Consider the following 19,768-nt stretch of genomic DNA (forward strand, 5'->3'; position numbering starts at 1 on the left):
AAGATATGGGTATTTGTGCGATACTGCGCAAGCTGCTAGGTGACAAGTAGGTGTGTCACCTACTTGCTTAAATGAAAGCCCAAAAATGGGCCATTTCGGGTCGTCCAAAGAGGCCTTTTAAGGGCCTATTTTCTTCATTTATTAGACTTAAAATAGAGCATAATAACCAGACATAAGCTCTGCAAAGAATCCTCCCAAAAATTTCCCACAAACCCTAATTGATTTTCTCTCCCTTTCAAGTTCCAATTAGAGGTAAAACCTAGAGTTTGAAGAACCAAGATAAGAGCTGAGTTATCCAACAAATAAGGTGAGTTTACTTCTCTCTTTCATCCAATTTTTCTTCTGTAAATTCATGGTAAGTCGTTCTATACTTGTAAGAACTCACGGGACGGTGATCGGAAGCCGTGAGTTCGAGTTATTCACTTGTAGCGGACTGTTTTGTGTTGCTGTTGGGCTGCGTGTTTTACTACTATTTTGTGGATTTTTGGAGGAGGAAGGGGGTTTATAAACACCATATAAATTTAGGGTGGTTGGCTGGTCGTTCGTCATAACATTTTCGGGTCGTTTGACACTACTACGGTGGTCGTTTTGTGTACGAAGAGATTGGGGTGTGTTGGGCTGTTTTGTAGTATTTGATGGTGTATATAGGGCTGTAAAATGATGTATATATGTTGTTATTGTTCTGTTCTTGTATTGTTGGTGTTATCTTGAATTTAGAGGAAGTAAGGATTATAGGGGAGATGCTGCCCGTTTTAATACAAAATAAGTTTGTCGTTCGTTGTGCGATAGTTGTACCTTTCGTAACTTAACGATAGTATTATTATCATTCTTGTAGATTAAGGTGAAAAGAGGTGAGTTCAACTTGGTGATTGGAAAGATTGTGATAAGGTATGTTAAGGCTAAGCCTTCCTTCATTTTGGCATGATCTCGTAGCTACATGTGTTAGTAATGAGACAAAAAGAGAAGTTCATATTCATGAATTTATTCACACTATTCTAGTCTCATAAGTTACAATATTATTCCTTATCGAGATTCTATATTCAATTTAGTATTGTCTTCTTCCAGTCAAGAGAGCAACAAGCCTATATATACAGTATTACAGTATTTTCATTACCATCGAGCTATAATCGATGGGCAGGCCCCTATTGGGCAACCTCTGATCAGATGGAAAGTTATATACCGAGCCTACTGTGGCCGAGCGCCTATGAGCGAGCCCAGCATGGTCGAGATACATAGCCTAGTATGGCCGAGCGCCTATGAGCGAGCCTACTATGGCAGAGCAGTTATATATACCGAGCCTTATAAGGCCGTACAATTATTTTACTTACTATATTGAAGGAGTTGAGTCAGTATCAGCAGGTAAGTATATCTCCAGATCATCTTTGACTCCCAGTTACTTCCAGTTATTATATTATCAGTTCAGTTTCGATTTTCAGTTATGTTATTGCCTTACATACTCGGTACATTATTTCGTACTGACGTCCCTTTTCCGGGGACGCTGCATTTCATGCATGCAGGTTCAGATAGACAGACGAGTAGATCTCCTCAGTAGGTGTTTCCCGAGTTCAGCCTGATCGGTAAGCTCCACGCCTTTCGGAGTTGCCAGGTCTAGAGTGTTGTGTACATCTTATGTATATCTGTATATATGTTATGGGTAGGTCGGGGCCCTGTTCCGATCATAGTACATCTATCAGTAGAGGCTTGTAGACATATCCTGTTGGTTAGTGCAGTATGTTGGGTTTGTAGACCTGGTATGTATAATTTGGTGGTTTGTCAGCTGTAGTAGCTATGACGGCCTTTTCAGCCTAGCTTTATATTGATGTTTAGTTAGCGCTAGTTTCCATTCAGTTTTATATTTTACTTCACAAATTGTCTTGCAAGGTGGCCTCATGGCCAAAGTATGACATTATGTGTTCAGAGTCCCTTAGTCGCAATTTGGTATGCCAGGTTAGGTGAGGCACCGGGTGCTTGTCTCGCTCCTAGGTTCGGGGCGTGACAGCAAAGTTGCTGGATATGATGAATAATTATCAACCGAAAATGTAGGAAGCAAGAAAGGTGCAGAAGATGAAGTTGTCGGTACTGAAGAACATGTACCGACTTGTGCTTTGGGTAGTCCTATTGCAAAAGGCAATGTGTTTGCGGATGAAGATCATGAACGTGTTGGTACTGAAGAACACACACCGAGTGATGTGGTTACTCCTATTGGGAAAGGTAATGCATTTGCGGAAGCATTAGCTGTTTGCCAAGAACTTTTACATGCAGAGACACAAGAAGTTGTTACTACAGGTGTATATATATATATATATATATATATATATATATATATATATATATATAGCCTTTTTAGGTCATTGATCCCCCTTCTATGAATATACAGCAGAAGTTGAAAATAGCGGTGCTTCAACCGATACAACTCAAAAACTCTCTGATGATGCTGCATTGCAAGAAGATAGAGTCGAGAAAATCCATCCGCATAATACTCCAATGCTTCCCGACAATTCCACACCATTGAATGAAGCTGGAGTTACTGAGATCGACAAAGGTATGTAGTCTGGCGATAGCACAATGGAAGGCAAACATCAAGGTATCCTATACATCACGAATTTATTACATTTGGTCCAAATATTTATTTTCAGATTGAAATTGTAACGACCTGACTGGTCGTTTTGAGCCCTAGCACGTCGTTCGGCGGTTTGAGGCCTTGAGTAGCTTCACTTCAGGTATTATGGCTTGTACGTGTGGTCGGAATTTAATTTCAGAAAGTTCGGAGTTGATTTGGAAAGAACACTCTCATTTCGGAAGCCTTAAGTTGGAGGAATTGACTAAAGTGTGATTTTTGAGTAAACGACCCTGGAATAGGGATTTTAAGGTTCCAACAGGTTTGTATGATGATTTTGGACTTGGGTGTTTGTCCGGATCGAGTTTTGGATGACCCGAGAGCGTTTCAGCGCCTATTGTGGAAGTTGGCATTTTGAAAAAAATTGAAAAATAAATTATGTTGAGGTGTATTGCAATGTTATCGATGTCCGTTTGGGATTCCGAGTTTGGGAATAGCTCCGTACAGTGATTCTGGTATTGGGAGCGCGTCCAGAAGTGGATTTGGAGGTCGGTAGGTTATTTCGGGATCATTTGGCAAAAGTTAGAAATTTGGATAATTTTGAGAAGTTTGACCGGGAGTGGACTTTTTGATATCAGGGTCGCATTCTGATTTCGGAAGTTGGAGTAGGTTCGTAATGTCAATTATGACTTGTGTTCAAAATTTGAGGTCAATCGGACGTGATTTTATAGGTTTCGGCATCGATTGTAGAAGTTTAAAATTTCAAAGTTTATTAGGTTTGAATTGGAGGGTGATTCGTAGTTTCGATATTGTTTGGCATGATTTGAGGCCTTGACTAAGTTCGTAATGTGTTTTGGGACGTGTTGGTATATTTGGTTGAGGTCCCGAGGGCCTCGGGTGGATTCCGGATGGTAAACGGATCTAGTTTGGGCTTGGACGAATGCTGGAGCTGCTGTCATCTGGTTTAACCGCACCTGCGAGGTTTGGCCGTCGGTTCGGAGCTACAGAAGCGTCCAGTAAGGTCACAGAAGCATCCAGTTGGGTCGCAGAAGTGGTCCTGGGCGAGCTGGGCAGTGCCCGTAAGTGCGAGACCTTTTCCGCATCTGCGATGGTGCAAATGCGGCCTCTTGGAGTGCAGAAGCGGAGTGGATCGCAGGAGTGAGGTGGATTTGCGCACCTGCGATGTCGCAAAAGCGTGACCTTGTCCGCAGGTGCAAAGGGGTGGCCTCTAGTGTTTTTCGCAGAAGCGGTCTTGGTGCCGCAGAAGCAGCCTTTAGCTTTGCAGGTGCGAAAGTCGCCTGGGCAAAATGGATAAGTTAGCCAAATTGGGTTTTGGCTCATTTCACCTCTTTTCTCTCGTTGGAGCCGGCCATGGGGGCAATTTTGGAGTGCCGTTTTCATCATCTATGCCAAGGTAAGTGATTCCGCGTATTGTGAATCAAATACAAGATTTATACATGGATTCAGGCATGAATATTTGTAGAAATTTGGGATTTTGAAGAAAAACCTAGAAATTGGTATTCTTGGATTTTTACCACGAATTTGGGCATGGAATTGAGAATAAATCAAATCTTTGAGTTCGTAATGTCATGGGTAAAGTTTATCTTCGAATAGTTTTGGAATCCGGGCACGTGGGCCCGATGCTGATTTTATCGACTTTTCGAGCGAAGTTAGAAATTGTTGAAAATTGAATTATAATGAGTAATTGAGCATATATTTATGGGTTTGCACATTTATTGACTAGTTTTGGAGCGTTGGGCATCGGTTTGAGTTGTTGGAAGGGCTTGGGAGCTGGTTATGGAATTTCGGAGCGAGGTAAGTCTCCTTTCTAATCTTGTAAGAGGAAATTAACTCCATAGGTGAATCAAATCTTTATGTGCTTATATTTGTGGGAGCTACGTACACAGAGGTGACGAGAGTCCGTGCATAGATACTATTATGCTTATGTCCGAGTAGTCTAGGACCCATATAATGTTGTACTTGCGATATTGTGCCTTACTTATTAAATTAAATATTTAAAACATTTAGAAACTCGATAAAGGAATTGTAAAACAAAAAAAAAAACCAAAAACAAAAGTTAATCTTCATTTACTTGACCGTTAAATGGGGATTTGAAATTCTTGGAATATTTGCCCTTTAATAAATCTTGAATTGGTTTTTTAATGTGTTTTCTCTTTTGTGGAGGGGGCCGAACTCCTCGGTAGCAGATAGATGCATCTATGGTTCGCGCCGTTCGACCCTCAGCAGTGCACAGTTTAAATATTTATGTTGGATCGGGCCGTATGACCTCGGCATGATTTGCGCATGATTGAATTGTTTGCTTTGGAATTTATGATAATTGACATTGCTTCATTGGCCTGAGATACAAAATGATAAACGATGAAAAAATAAATTTGGAAATTTCTTATTAACAAATGAATTATTTACTTATTTCATGATATTGAGGTTACAGCCGTTCTACGTAATCCATGCTAAATTATATCATTGGTATTTTATTTATAGCCCATAGTAAGTATCGGAGCCGACCTCTCGTCACTACCTCTTCGAAGTTAAGCGGGATACTTACTGGGTACGCGTTGATTTACGTACTCATACTACACTTGTTGCACATTTTTGTGCATGTACATATATGTCTAGTGGCCTTGTGGGCGTAGAGGCACGGTTATAGCGGGGATTTAGGTGAGCTACACTCTATACTACGATCCGCAGCCAGCAGAGTCTCCTTCAGAGTATTTATATTTTTTTTGTCCAATTTATATTTCGGACAGATGCTATATTTTATTTTACATTCCTAGTTGATGCTCATGGACTTGTGACACCGAGTTTTGGGATTATTAGGTGTTGTCCTGTATTGAAATTGTTAAAAATATTATTATTTACATTGTAAATTCTATCTTTTACTATTTAATTGAAGAAAATATGATTTCAAAAATATTAAAATGAGAACCAAATTATGTATTTATTTTTGGCTTGCCTGACAGAGGTGTCCGGCGCCATCACGTCCTTTAATGGATTTTGGGTCGTGACAAAAATTTTACATACTTTCTTTTCTTTTTTGTGCCTTTTGATGATTATTTAGAAAATGTAAATGCATCCAAAAAAGAAATTGGTGAGCTCATTCGGCTATATGAAAAAGGAGAAATACATCTATTCACACATGTTGGCTCATAGATAGGTGTGAAGTGTATTTTTTGTATTTTCAAAATTTAGTAAGTATTATTTAATTTTTTTTTTTTGCATAAAGATATAGGCATATCTGAGGGTAATGCAAGTGGATCCGTTGGTATGCACACACAATCTGTGTCGCAACACTTAGACCAGGTAGTTACTTGCTGCAATTCGATTACAAGTTTTTTTTGCCTAATATATGTTTGTATCAGTTATATTTTATGTATATATTTTCCTTATTTTTTGCAGATCTCATCTGATGCATCACAACTTCTTCCAAATCCTAATAGAAGGAAGGTGTCCAGTTCTCCTAATGTTTTGGATGACACCAGTGATATCCCCAACTTCAATTTATGTTCATTTTCGCTGTGTAGTACACAAGAGACTGGTTCAGAAGTTAATTATGCTGCTGTTGTTGTTGGTGAAGAGATAAAAGAACATCATGAACAACAAGGAGTTGGTCAAGTATCTGCCCCTATGGCTATGGATTTTTCCCCTGCTGCTGAACCACAACCGTTAGTTGTGACTAACCAGCATGAACATCAAGCAAAAAGAAAACCAACTAAAGTAGGAAAAATGATTCATATGGAGAGTATTTGGTTGAAATCTCTTTACGTCATTCCTAAACAAAAGTCAAGGGGGAAAGATTGGAAAGAAGAAAAAAATACACGAAGGTGTCCCTTCCATTATGTCAATCAAGACAGTGGATTGATGCAGAGATTTACAGGCTGGTTGAAGATGGATGCCAGGGAATATAATTCCAAGCCATTTAGATTAGCTTGAATTGATATTCCAAAGTTGCTCTTTACCGAGCTTGTGGACCCTATCTCTGATCTTGCGGATGAAGTAAGTTATTAAATTTTTTTTTTGAATTGATTTTGAACTGTATTTTCTAAAACTTCAGCCTTATGTTTGTTTTTAATATTTTTGTATTGTAATTTGGTAAACTTCAGACTTATGCATGGTTAAGTTCTTTAGTTCATTTGCTAAAAGTTCATACTAAAAGATGCTGAAGTTTTTGTCCTGTAGTCTGTAGATTAGCAATGAGTTTTTCCCTAAAAACTTCAGACTAACATTGCTGAGGTTGTTTAGCTCATTTGCTAAATCTTCAGACTAAACATGCTGAAGATTTTGTCACGCAGTCTCTAGTTTTGTAATGAGTTTTTTTTTCTGAACTTTAAATCAAATATGCTGAAGTTTTTAAATTTATTTCCTAACACTTCATACTGAACATGCTTAAGTTTTTGTCATGCAGTTTGTAGTTTTGTAATGACTTTTTTCTAAACTTCATACTTATGCATGCTGAAATTTTTTAGTTCATTAGCTAAACTTATTTTTTACTATGAATTATATTATGGTTAAGTTCACATATTTTCTTTTGTTGTTGTTCATTTGTAGCATATTGAAGTGTGCGTATATTTCTTGTACAAAAAATATTGCTATCACCTTCCAAGATATCCAAAATCAAAATGTGCAGTAACAAATTTATATTTTGATCAGTATATGACTAAGTTGGCTAGTGTTCATCCTTCAGATGGACAGAAGGAGAAAATTAGAATAGGGAAGGAAAAGAGAATGGAGGAGAAAAAAAATGGAAGAGAAAAAGAGCAAATGAAAGAGAAAGCAGGCTGTCAAAAAATACGATCCTGTAGATTATAAAGAAGAAGAAGTGGAGATTGAGGAACTTACCGAGTTTACCTGATTTATTGAAGAATCAACTGCTGAAAAGGTGGTCAACTACGTAAGAGGTATTGACCTTTCATGTGGTATCTCATGGGCACCTGTTGAAAAAGTATTCTTTCCATTTCGACTTAAGCCAAGTTATGGCCAGTCATCTACGCACTAATTTCTTGGAATTCTACACTTTGAAAGCAAAACTATATATGTGTATGATTCCTTGAGGAATTCACCATATGAGCGTGCGGTTGAACATGTCCAAAATTATGCCCGGTTGATTCCACACTTGCTCAAATGCTTGAACTTTGCCACACACCATAATAGTTATCAGAAAACTCCTGTGGAAAGTTTTGCGATTAAGTGGATGAAAACACCCCTACAGTAGAACAAGTACGTGTTTGGCATATATTTACTATGCATATTATCTTTATCGTTTTTTCTTTGTTGTGATTGTGTTAACTAATCTTCAATTTTTTTTCTTGTTCTTTTTGTAGTGTTCATTGTTGTATATTTGCTTTTAAGTTTCTTGAGATGCGGTTGAAGCAAGATGATATCTTCAAATTCAAGCAAAGTGATGTGTGGACATTCAGGAGAGAATTGGCTGCAAATCTTTGGGCTCATGGACAGTGAAAAGAAGATAGAGGTTATGAAACTCCAGAAGAGCAACTTGGACATGACTATGGAGAATATGAAGACACTCTATGTGAATTTTTTGATAGAGAATAACTTGTAAATGAAAATAATTATTTTTGTTAATATTTCAATGATGTAAGTCAAAACAAAATTGGATTTGTCAATATATATTAATTTTTGTGAATTATGTGATGTCTATCTTTTAAATTCTTGTTCTATTTGCTTTAATTAGTCTGAAGTTGTCTTGGATTGTATAAAATAATTTTGTGTCTTTTATCATGAACTTAAGCATGTTTTGTGAAAATTTAGCATATTTAGACTGAAGTTTTAGCAAATGAACTGAACAATTCTACTTTTTTTGGCTGAAGTTTCGTATAAAACTCATAACAAATCTGTTGACTGTAGGACAAAACTTCAACTTGTTTTAGCAAATGAACTAAATAACTTCAGCATCAGCTAACAGTTAGTTTTAGCTTCAATATGAAACAACTTCAGGCTACATTAACATGAAGTTTTTAGCTTTAGCATGTTTAGTGTGAAGTGTTAGGAAATTTACAAAAAAACTTTAGCATGGATAAGTTTGAAGTTAAGAAAAAACTCAATAGAATGAAAAACCTAGTTTATACGACCCAAATTCTCCCTCTGTGAATCGTCGTGACGACACCTAGTTTCTACGACTAGGTAAGCCTAACACTTGCGGAAATAAAATGAAAAACATAAAAATTAACAACTAACCGTAATAGATATTTTAATAAGCAATTGAGATGCCACTCGGCATATACAATAATCAACTCTCGAAATATACATGACACTCCCAAGACCTGAAACACCGTAAGTCACAAGCTTCTACGAAGTTCTAACAGTTCTATACATCAGTGTCTATAGAAATAAGAGAAGAATCAACATAGGGGGATAGATGGGGACTCCGAGGATCTGCGGGTGTGGGCAGATATACCTTGAAGTTCTTCAAAACAGCAACAACTGCAACTAAGGACGAGGCTGGTAAAAGAAACCTGGATCTGCACATGGAAAAGATGTGCAGGAAAGGGCGTGAGTACACCACAACGGTACCCAGTAAGTGCCGAGCCTAACCTCGGTCGAGTAGTGACGAGGTCAGGTCAGGCCCACTGGTATATAATAATAAAAATAGGAGAATAAACGGTATAATAAGATACTAAGGTTCAACGAAGGAAAGCACAATGAAATAACATAACAATGCACGGAATTAAGCGACAAGGGATCTCCCGAGATACCGTCTCATAGTCCCAAAAGTAAATATGCAGGGAGAACTCCCGAGGTACCGCCTCGTAGTCTGAAAGTAAATGTGTAGGGGAATATCCCGGGATACCGTTTCATAGTCCCAAAAGTAAATATGCAGGGGGATCTCCCGGGATACCATCCCGTAGTCCCAAAAGTAAATATGCAGGGGATCTCCTAGGATACTGTCCCGTAGTCCCAAAGTAAATGCACAGCGCAATCAATTATAAACGACAAGTACAACAAGAGAAATCTACAGTCTAGACTAAGTACAAGTCGAGAAAGAAGCAAGAATTCAATAGGCATGCTGCAAAGAGTTCAATTAAGCAAATAAGGCACGTAGACATGTTATTCTAATCTAACAGGGTAACTACGCATGCTAGTATATTCAATTAAGTTGGAAACATGGAATTTCTCAGTAAACAAAATCAGGGTTTTCAACAAATAGCCTGTGTACGCACTCGTCACCTCGCGTACACTGCGCTCACATAGTAAAATCAGTACCAAATCCTAAGAGGATTTCCCCCACACAAGGTTAGGAAAGTCACTTACCTCAAACCAAGCTCAATCAATCCGTAACAATGCTCTTTCCACGAATATCCGGCTTTGAATGGCCCAAATCTAGCCAAAATCAATTACATACCATAAATACAACTATAAGAATTAATCTAATTAATGAGATCAAAGCTAAAGCAAGAAATTGGAAAATCGCCCTAAAAAAAACCTCCTCGCTCCCACGTCTCGAAATCGAGTAAAAGTCACCAAATATGAACACCCATTCACTCACGAGTTCACTCGTACTAAAAGTATCCAAATCCGATGTCAAAATCCCAATCAAAACACAAATATCTTAGTTGAAGAACTTCTTCCCATTTTTCCCAATATTTAACCCAAATCCAAAATTTAATGATGAAATTAATGATAAATTAATAGGATATAACCAAAATCAAGTGTAGAATCATTACCCAATCGATGTCTCTGAAAATCCCCCAAAAGCTCGTCCAATTCCGAGCTCCCAAACTCAAGTTTTGATAAAAATGACCAAACCCTCATTTTTGAAATGTTTAATACTACCTAGTGATTCCTTAATCACGATCGCGGAAATAGCCTCGCGATCACGAAGCACAATTTCGCTACCCCAGAATTTAACCCTACACGAACGCGAAAAACTCAATACAAACGCGATTCACTGGTTCTCATACTTACGCGATCGCGAACAACCCCACGTGTTCGCGAAGAACAACACTTAAATTCCACTGCTGCTTCACTTCCTCTTCGTGAACGCGTTCCACTCTTCGCGTTCGCAATGCTCCCACTGACCATACCTTCACGAACGTGGGTTCCTTTGCGCGAATGCGAAGAGAAAACTTAAGCTGGCCTCCTAGATGCCCTACGCGGTCATGAGACCTCTCTCGCGAATGCGATGAAGAAATGCCTGCAACAAAAACACCAGAAATCTGCTATCTTCTCTTAAGTTCAAAAGGTCCGTTAACCTTCTGAAATCAACCCGAGGCCCCCGGGACCTCAACCAAACATACCAACAAGTCCTAAAATACCATACAAACTTAGTCGAGCCTTAATACCACATCAAACAACGCTAAAATCACGAATCATCCTCCGATTCAAACTTAAAGAATTTAAAACTTCCAAATTCGACAACCGATGCCGAAACAAACCAAACCACATCCGATTGACCCCAAATTTTGTACACATGTCATAATCAACCTTACGGACCTACTCCAACTTCCGGAATCAGAATCTGACCCCGATATCAAAAAGTCCACTACCGGAAAATATTTGACTTTCGCCATTTCATGCCTAAATGAGCTATAGACCTCCAAAACACTCTCCTGACACTCCCCTGAATCCTAAATCACCTAACGGAGCTAGCAGAACCGACGGAACTCCATTCTAGAGTCGTATTCACACAGTTTCGACTACGATCCAAATCCTAAGGTTTAAACCTCCATTTAGGGACTATGTGTCCCAAAACACTCCAAAAACCAAACAAAACCTCCCGACAAGTCACAATAGCAAAAATAGATATGGGAGAAGCAGTTAATAGGGGATCGGGGCTATAACTCTCAAAACGACCGGCCGGGTCATTCATTCCTTCCCCTCTTAAAACAATCATTCGTCCTCGAACGAGCATAAAGACATACCTGAAGTGGTGAAACGATGAGCGTAACGGCTGTGAATAACATGCTCGGTTTCCCAAGTTGCCTCCTCGACCGGACACTCCACTGAACCTTCACAGAAGAAATGCTATTTGACCTCAGCTTTCGAACCTGCCTGTCCAAAATAGCCACTGGCTGCTCAATATAAGATAGATCCTTGTCCAACTGGACTGAGCTGAAATCCAATACATGAGCCGGATCACCATGATACTTCCGGAGCATAGAAATGTGAAATACTAGGTAGACCCCTGCAAGACTGGGAGGCAAGGCAAGCTCATAAGCAACCTCCCCAATGCGTCGCAATACCTCAAATGGGCTGATAAACCGTGGGCTCAGCTTGCCCTTCTTTCCGAACCTCATAACGACCTTCATAGGCGAAACCCGGAGCAAGACCTGCTCTCAAACCATGAATGCAACATCGCGAATCTTCCAGTCCACATAGCTCTTCTGTCTAGACTGGGCTTTGCGAAGTCGATCCTGAATCACCTTCACCTTATCCAGGGCATCCTGAACCAAGTCCGTACCCAATAATCTAGCCTCACCCAACTCGAACCAACCCACTGGGGATCGACACCGCCTACTATACATAGCCTCATACGATGCCATCTGGATGCTCGACTGATAACTGTTGTTGTAGGCAAACTCCGCAAGTTGTAAGAACTGATCCCAAGCACCCCTAAAATCTAGCGCAGAGCATATCCTCCAATATCTGAATAGTGCGCTCGGACTTTCCGTCAGTCTGAGGGTGAAATGCTGTGCTCAACTCAACCCGAGTACCCAACTCATGCTGTACGGCCATCTAGAACTGTGATGTAAACTTCGTACCCCGGTCAGAGATGATAGATACCGGTACTCCATGAAGCCTGACGATCTCGCGGATGTAAATTTGAGCCAGCTGCTCGGAAGAATAAGTAGTCATCACAGGAATGAAATGAGCTGACTTAGTCAGCCTATCCATAATCACTCAAACTGTATCAAACCTCCGCTGAGTCCGTGGGAGTCCAACAACGAAATCCATAGTGATCCGCTCCCATTTCCACTCCGAAATCTCTAACTTCTGAAGCAACCCACCCGGCCGCTGATGCTCATACTTCACCTGCTGGAAATTTAGACACCGAGCCACATACTCCACTATGTCCTTCTTCATCCTCCTCCACTAGTAATGCTGCCTCAAGTCCTGATACATCTTTGCAGCACCCGGATGAATAGAGTACCGCGAGCTATGAGCCTCCTGAAGAATCAACTCACCCAAACCATCTACATTAGGCACACATAGCCTGCCCTGCATCCTCAATACAGCATTATCACCTATAGTGACCTCGTTAGCATCACCGTGCTAAACCGTGTCCTTTAGGACAAGCAGGTGGGGGACATCATGCTGACGCTCTCTGATACGATCATAAAGAGAAGACCGAGAGACCACACAAGCCAATACTCGACTCGGCTCAGAAATATCCAATCTCACAAACCAGTTGGCTAAGCCCTAAACATCCAATGCTAAGGGTCTCTATGCTGCTGGAAGATATGCTAACTCCCAAACTCTCCGTCCGGTGACTCAAAGCATCGGCCACCACATTGGCCTTCCCCCAGTGGTACAAAATGGTGATATCATAATCCTTAAGTAGCTCCAACTACCTCCGCTGGCGCAAATTAAGATCCTTTTGCTTGAACAGATTCTGCAAACTCCGATGATCGGTGTAAATCTCACAAGGGACACCGTACAAGTAGTGCTGCCAAATCTTCAGGGCATGAATAATAGCTGCTAACTCAAGGTCATGGACATGATAGTTCTTTTTATGCACCTTCAGCTATCTGGACACGTAGGCAATAACCCTACCGTCCTGCATCAACACCGCGCCAAGACCAACGCATCACAATATACAGTGTAGGACCCCGAACCTGTAGCCAATACCAAAATTGGGGCTGTAGTCAAAGCTGTGTTGAGCTTATGAAAGCTCTCCTCACTCCTCTGTCCACTTGGAGCACCCTTCTAGGTCAGCCTGGTAATAGGTACTGCAATAGATGAGAATCCCTCTACAAAGCGACGGTAATACCCCACCAAACCAAGAAAACTACGGATCTCCGTAGCCGATGATGGTGTAGGCCAACTCTACACTTCTTCCACCTTCTTCGGATCCACCTTGATCCCATCACTTGATACTACATGGCCCAAGAATGCCACTGAGTCTAGCCAAAACTCACACTTAGAAAATTTTGCATATAACTTCTTTTCTCTCAAGGTCTGAAGCACAGTCCTCAGGTGCTGCTCATGATCCTCCCGAGTCCGGGAGTATACTAGAATGTCGTCAATAAACACAATGACGAAAGAATCAAGATAAGGCCGGAACACACTGTGCATCAAGTGCATAAAGGCTGTTGGGGCATTGGTCAACCCAAAAGATATAACAAAAAACTCATTGTGACCATGTCGGGTCCTAAAAGAAGTCTTCAGGATATCTGGCTCCCGAATCTTTAACTGATGATAGCCTGAATGTAAGTCAATCTTGGAGAACACTCTAGCACCCTATAACTGATCAAATAAGTCATCAATATGAGGAAATGGATACCTGTTCTTCACTGTAACTTTGTTCAGCTGGCGATAATCAATACACATACGCATAGAACCATCCTTTTTCTTCACAAACAAGACAGGAGCACCCCAAGGTGACACATTGGGCCGAATGAAGCCCTTATCAAGCAACACCTGCAACTGATCCTTCAACTCCTTCAACTCAGGAGGAGCCATACGGTATAGAGGAATAGAGATGGGCTGAGTGCCCTATAACAAATCAATGCCAAAATCAATATCTCTGTCAGGCGGCATGCCCGGAAGATCAGCTGGAAATGCATTTGGAAAGTCCCTCACTACTGGGACTGACTCAACTATAGGGGTATCAATACTAACATCTCTCACATAAGCTAGATATACGTCACATCCCTTCTCAACCATTCGTTGAGCTTTAAGAAATGAAATAATTCGACTGGGAGTATACTCTAAGCTACCTCTCCACTCTAATCACGGTAAACCTGGCATAGCTAGCGTCACGGTCTTAGCGTGACAATCAAGAATATCATAATGGGGCGACAACCAGTCCATGCCCAAGATAACATCAAAATCTACCATGCTGGGCAATAATAAATCGGCTCTGGTCTCAAAACCACTAAGAGAAATCAAACATGACCGATACACGCTGTCCACAATAAGAGAATCTCCCACAGGAGTAGACACATAAACATGGGACTCAAAGAATCCCGAGATACGCCCAAATATGGGGACAAATAAGAGAAAACATAGGAATAAGAAGAGCCTGGGTCAAATAACACCGACGCATCTCTATGACAGACGGGAACAATACCTATAATGACAGAGTTGGAAGCTACTGCCTCTGTACGGGCCGGAAGAGCATAATACCTGGCCTGGACTTCCCCTCTAGGGCGACCTCAACCTCCCCGACCTCCACCTCGAGCTGGATAAGCAGGTGGGGTGGTAGTTGGTGCTGGAATCTTGGCCTGAGGACCCGGTAGAGCACGTGGTAGCTGAGAAGTCTGTGGAGGTGCAACCCTACTAAGTCTGGGACAATCCCTCATCATATGGTGGGTGTCTCCATACTCAAAGCAACCCCTCGGAGGGCGTGGCTGCTGCGACTGACTCGGGCCAGGTCTGCTAGATTGGCCGCTAAAAGTACCCCGAGCAGGAGGCACACTAGATACTAGCGGTGCATAATAAGGCTCCTGGGGCCTAGAAGGGGCTTGAACACCACTGGCAGCTGGAAGAGCTGAATGTACGCGGCGACCCACATAACCCCTACCATGGCGAGCTACTGGGGCACGAGCTCCATAATAAGAACCAGTCTCTCGAATCCTCTTGGCCTCTCTCCTCTCAGTCTCGGGCAAGCATGCCCTTTAATCTCCTAGCAATACTCACAACCTGCTGGTAAGGAATATCCATCTCTAGCTCCCTGATCTTACTAATCCTGATACTGGGGTGGAGTCTCTCAATAAACTGATGAACCCTCTCTCGATCTGTGGCAACCAAGGCTGGTGCATGTCGGGCCAAATCACTGAAGCAGACTGCATACTCTGACACAGTCGTAGCACCCTAGCGCAACTGTTCAAACTCCATGCGCCATGAGTCTATGAGGCTTTGAGGGACATACTATCTCAAAAACATGTTCGAGAACTGAGTCCATGTAAGTGACACTGTCTCATCCGGACTACTCAACTCATAAGCACACCACCATTGATAGGCTACTCCTCTAAGCTGGAAAGTGGTAAAAGAAACCCCACTCGTCTCCGCTACGCCCATAATACGGAGAATACGATGACACTTATCCAAAAAACCCTGAGCATCATCTGTAGCCAATCCGCGTAGGGTAGGTGGGTGGTACTTCTTGTACCTCTCACGTCCGAGCTGCTCCACCTCAGAAGCGCCTGTCCTAGTCTCATGCTGAACCGGCGCTACCGGCGGCATAGGAATGAATTCTGGGGCCTGATCAACTTGGACCCTCTGCTTAGGAGTGCGGGCTGCAGGAGTCTGTGCCCCTCCCCCGGCCTGAGATGTGGTTGGAGCTAATGGAATCAATCCAGCTTGAGCTAAGGTGCTGAACATGCTCATGAACTGGGCTAGAGTCTCCTGGAGGGCTGGTACAGCAATAGGAATCTCCGGCGACTGCTCTCCAGCTGGAACTGCTGGTGGCTCCTCTGTCGCAGATCGCGCGGGTGCTCTGGCTGCACCGTGTGGCCGTACTCTACCCCGGCCTCAGCCTCTGGCGGCTCTAGTAGGGGGCGCGGGTGCCTGGTTGTCAGATCCTCCGGTACAGGTCCACACCATCTGTGAAAAAGAATAGAATAGAGAATTTTTAGAATTTGATGCCAATAACTCGCACGACAAGGAATCAAAAGAAGTATGTTTATTCCTAACAGCTCCACAGCCTCCCGAAGATAACTACAGACGTCTCCGTACCGATCTGCGAGACTCTAATAAATCAGCTTGTGACTCACGACACCTATGAACCTAGAGCTGTCATACCAACTTGTCACGACTGAATTTCTCCCTTCGTGAATCGTCGTGACGACACCTAGTCTCTATGACTAGGTAAGCCTAACACTTGCGGAAATGAAATGAAAAACATAAAAATTAACAACTAACCGTAACAGATATTTTACTAAGCAATTGAGATGTCGCTCGGCATATATAATAATCAACTCTTGAAATATACATGACACTCCTAAGAAACGGAACACCGTAAGTCACAAGCTAATACAAAGTTCTTACAGTTCTATACATCAGTGTCTATAGAAATAAGAGAAGAATCAACATAGGGGGATAAAGGGGGGACTCCGAGGATCTGCGGGCGGCAGATGTAACTTGATGTTCTTCGAAACAGCAACAACTGCAAATAAGGATGAGGCTGGTAAAAGGAATCTGGATCTGCACACAAAACACATGTGCAGGAAAGGGCGTGAGTACACCACAGCGGTACCCAGTAAGTGCCGAGCCTAATCTCGATCGAGTAGTGACGAGGTCAGGTCAGGCCCACTAGTATATAATAATAAAAATAGGAGAATAAGCGGTATAATAAGAGACTAAGGTTCAACGAAGGAAAGCACAATGAAATAACATAACAGTACACAAAAGTAAGCGACAGGGGATCTCCCAAGATACCGTTTCGTAGTCCCAAAAGTAAATATGCAGGGAGAACTCCCAAGGTACCGCCTCGTAGTCTCAAAGTAAATGTGCAGTGGGATCTCCCGGGATACCGTCCCGTAGTCCCAAACGTAAATATGCAAGGGGATCTCCCGGGATACCGTCCTGTAGCCCCAGAAGTAAATATGCAGAGGGATCTCTCGGGATACCGTCCCGTAGTCCCAAAGTAAATACATAGCGCAATCAATTACAAATGACAAGTACAGCAAGAGAAATCTACAGTCCAGGCTAAGTACAAGTCGGGAAAGAAGCAGGAATTCAATAGGCATGCTGCAAAGAGTTCAATTAAGCAAATAAGTCACGTAGACATGTTATTCTAAGCTAACAAGGTAACTACGCATGCTAGTATATTCAATTAAGGTGGAAACATGGAATTTCTCAGTAAAAAATTAGGTTTTTCAACAAATAGCCCGTGTACCACTCATCACCTCGCGTACACGGTGCTCACATAGTAAAATCAGTACCAAATCCTAAGGGGATTTTCCCCACACAAGGTTAGGAAAGCCACTTACCTCAAACCAAGCTCAATCAATCTGTAACAATGCTCTTTCCATGAATATCCGGCTCTGAATGGCCCAAGTCTAGCCAAAATCAATTACATACCATAAATACAACTATAAGAATTAATCTTGTTAATGAGATCAAAGCTAAAGCAAGAAATTGGAAAATCGCCCTAAAAAAAACCTCCCCGGGCCCACATCTCGGAATCGAGTAAAAGTCACGAAATATGAACACCCATTCACTCACGAGTTCACTCGTACCAAAATTATCCATATCCGATGTCAAAATCCCAATCAAAACCCAAATATCTTAGTTGAAGAACTTCTTCCCACTTTTCCCAATTTTCAACCCAAATCTGAAATTTAATGATGAAATTAATGATAGATTAATGGGATATAACCAAAATCAAGTGTAGAATAATTACCCAATCTATGTCTCTGAAAATTCCCCAAAATCGCGTCCAAATCCGAGCTCCCAAACTCAAGTATTGATAAAAATGGCCAAACCCTCGTTTTTGAAATGTTTAATACTGCCCTGTGATTCCTTAATCGCGATCGCGGAAATAGCCTCGCGATTGCAAAGCACACCTTCGCTGCCCCAGAATTTAACCCTACGTGAATACGGAAAACTCAACGCAAACACGATTCACTGGTTCTCATACTTACGCGATCGCGAACAACCCTACGCGTTCGCGAAGAACAACACTTTAATTCCACTACTGCTTTACTTCCTCTTCACGAACGCGTTCCACTCTTCGCGTTCGCGATGCTCCCACTGACCATACCTTCGCGAACGTGGGCTCCTTTGCGCGAACGCAAAGAACAAACTTAAGCTGGCCTCCCAGATGCCCTATGCGATCGCGAGACCTCTCTCGGGAACGCGATGAAGAAATGCCTGCAACAAACACACCAAAAATCTGCTATCTTCTCTTAAGTTTAAAAGGTCTGTTAACCATCCGAAATCAACCCGAGGCCCCCAAGACCTCAACCAATCTCACAAATCATCCTCCGATTCAAATTTAAAGAATTTGAAACTTCCAAATTCGACAATCGATGCCGAAACCAAGCAAACCACGTCCGATTGACCCCAAATTTTGTACACAGGTCATAATCAATCTTACGGACCTACTCCAACTTCCGAAATCAGAATCCGACCCCGATATCAAAAAGTCCACTAACGGTCAAAATCTCCAAAACTTCGACTTTCGCCATTTCAAGCCTAAATGAGCTATAGACCTCCAAAATACTATCCGAACAGGCCCCTAAGTCCAAAATTACCTAACGGAGCTAATGGAACCAACAAAACTCCATTCTGGAGTCATCTTCACACAGTTTCGACTACTGTCCAAATCCTAAGGCTTAAACCTCCATTTAGGGACTAAATGTCCCAAAACACTCCAAAAACCAAACGAAATCTCCCGGCAAGTGCCAATAGCAGAAATAGAAATGGGAGAAGTAATTATTAGGGAATCAGGGCTATAACTCTAAAAGCGACCGGCCGGGTCGTTACATCTGGCCATATAGTAAATGAGCTGAAAAGTTACTTTTGCATTTACAAATAGTAAATGAAGTCTTTTCAATTTGATTATGTGTAAACTTTATAGATTATGTACTGTAGGAGAAAATTTCAGCACGTTCAGGCTGAAGTGTTAACAAATGAACTAAATAACTTCAGTATTTGCCATCTGAAGTTTTTAGGGAAAACTCATTGCTAAACTGCAGATTGCAGGAAAAAATTTCAGCATGTTTTGGTATTTTTTAACTTGAAACTTAACTTTTCTGTATTTACCAACTACTTATTATTTTTTTTACCACCTACTACATCTTACATTTAAAGTTGTTTGACCATATAGTAAATGATCTTGAAAAGTTACTTTTGCATTTACAAATAGTAAATGAAGTCTTTTCAATTTGATTATGTGAAAACTTTGGCTTTTCAGGCTGAAGTTATTTTTTTATTATAGAAAAAGTGTGGACTTATTAGGCCGAAGTTATATTTCTTTTTGTATTTACCACCTACTTGTTGTCTTTTACCACTTACCTATCTTGTTACATTCAATTTCTCTGAACGTAAAACAGTAAACAGACCTGA

Source organism: Nicotiana tomentosiformis, chromosome 6 (genome assembly GCF_000390325.3).
Source record: "Nicotiana tomentosiformis chromosome 6, ASM39032v3, whole genome shotgun sequence".
NCBI lineage: Eukaryota > Viridiplantae > Streptophyta > Magnoliopsida > Solanales > Solanaceae > Nicotiana > Nicotiana tomentosiformis.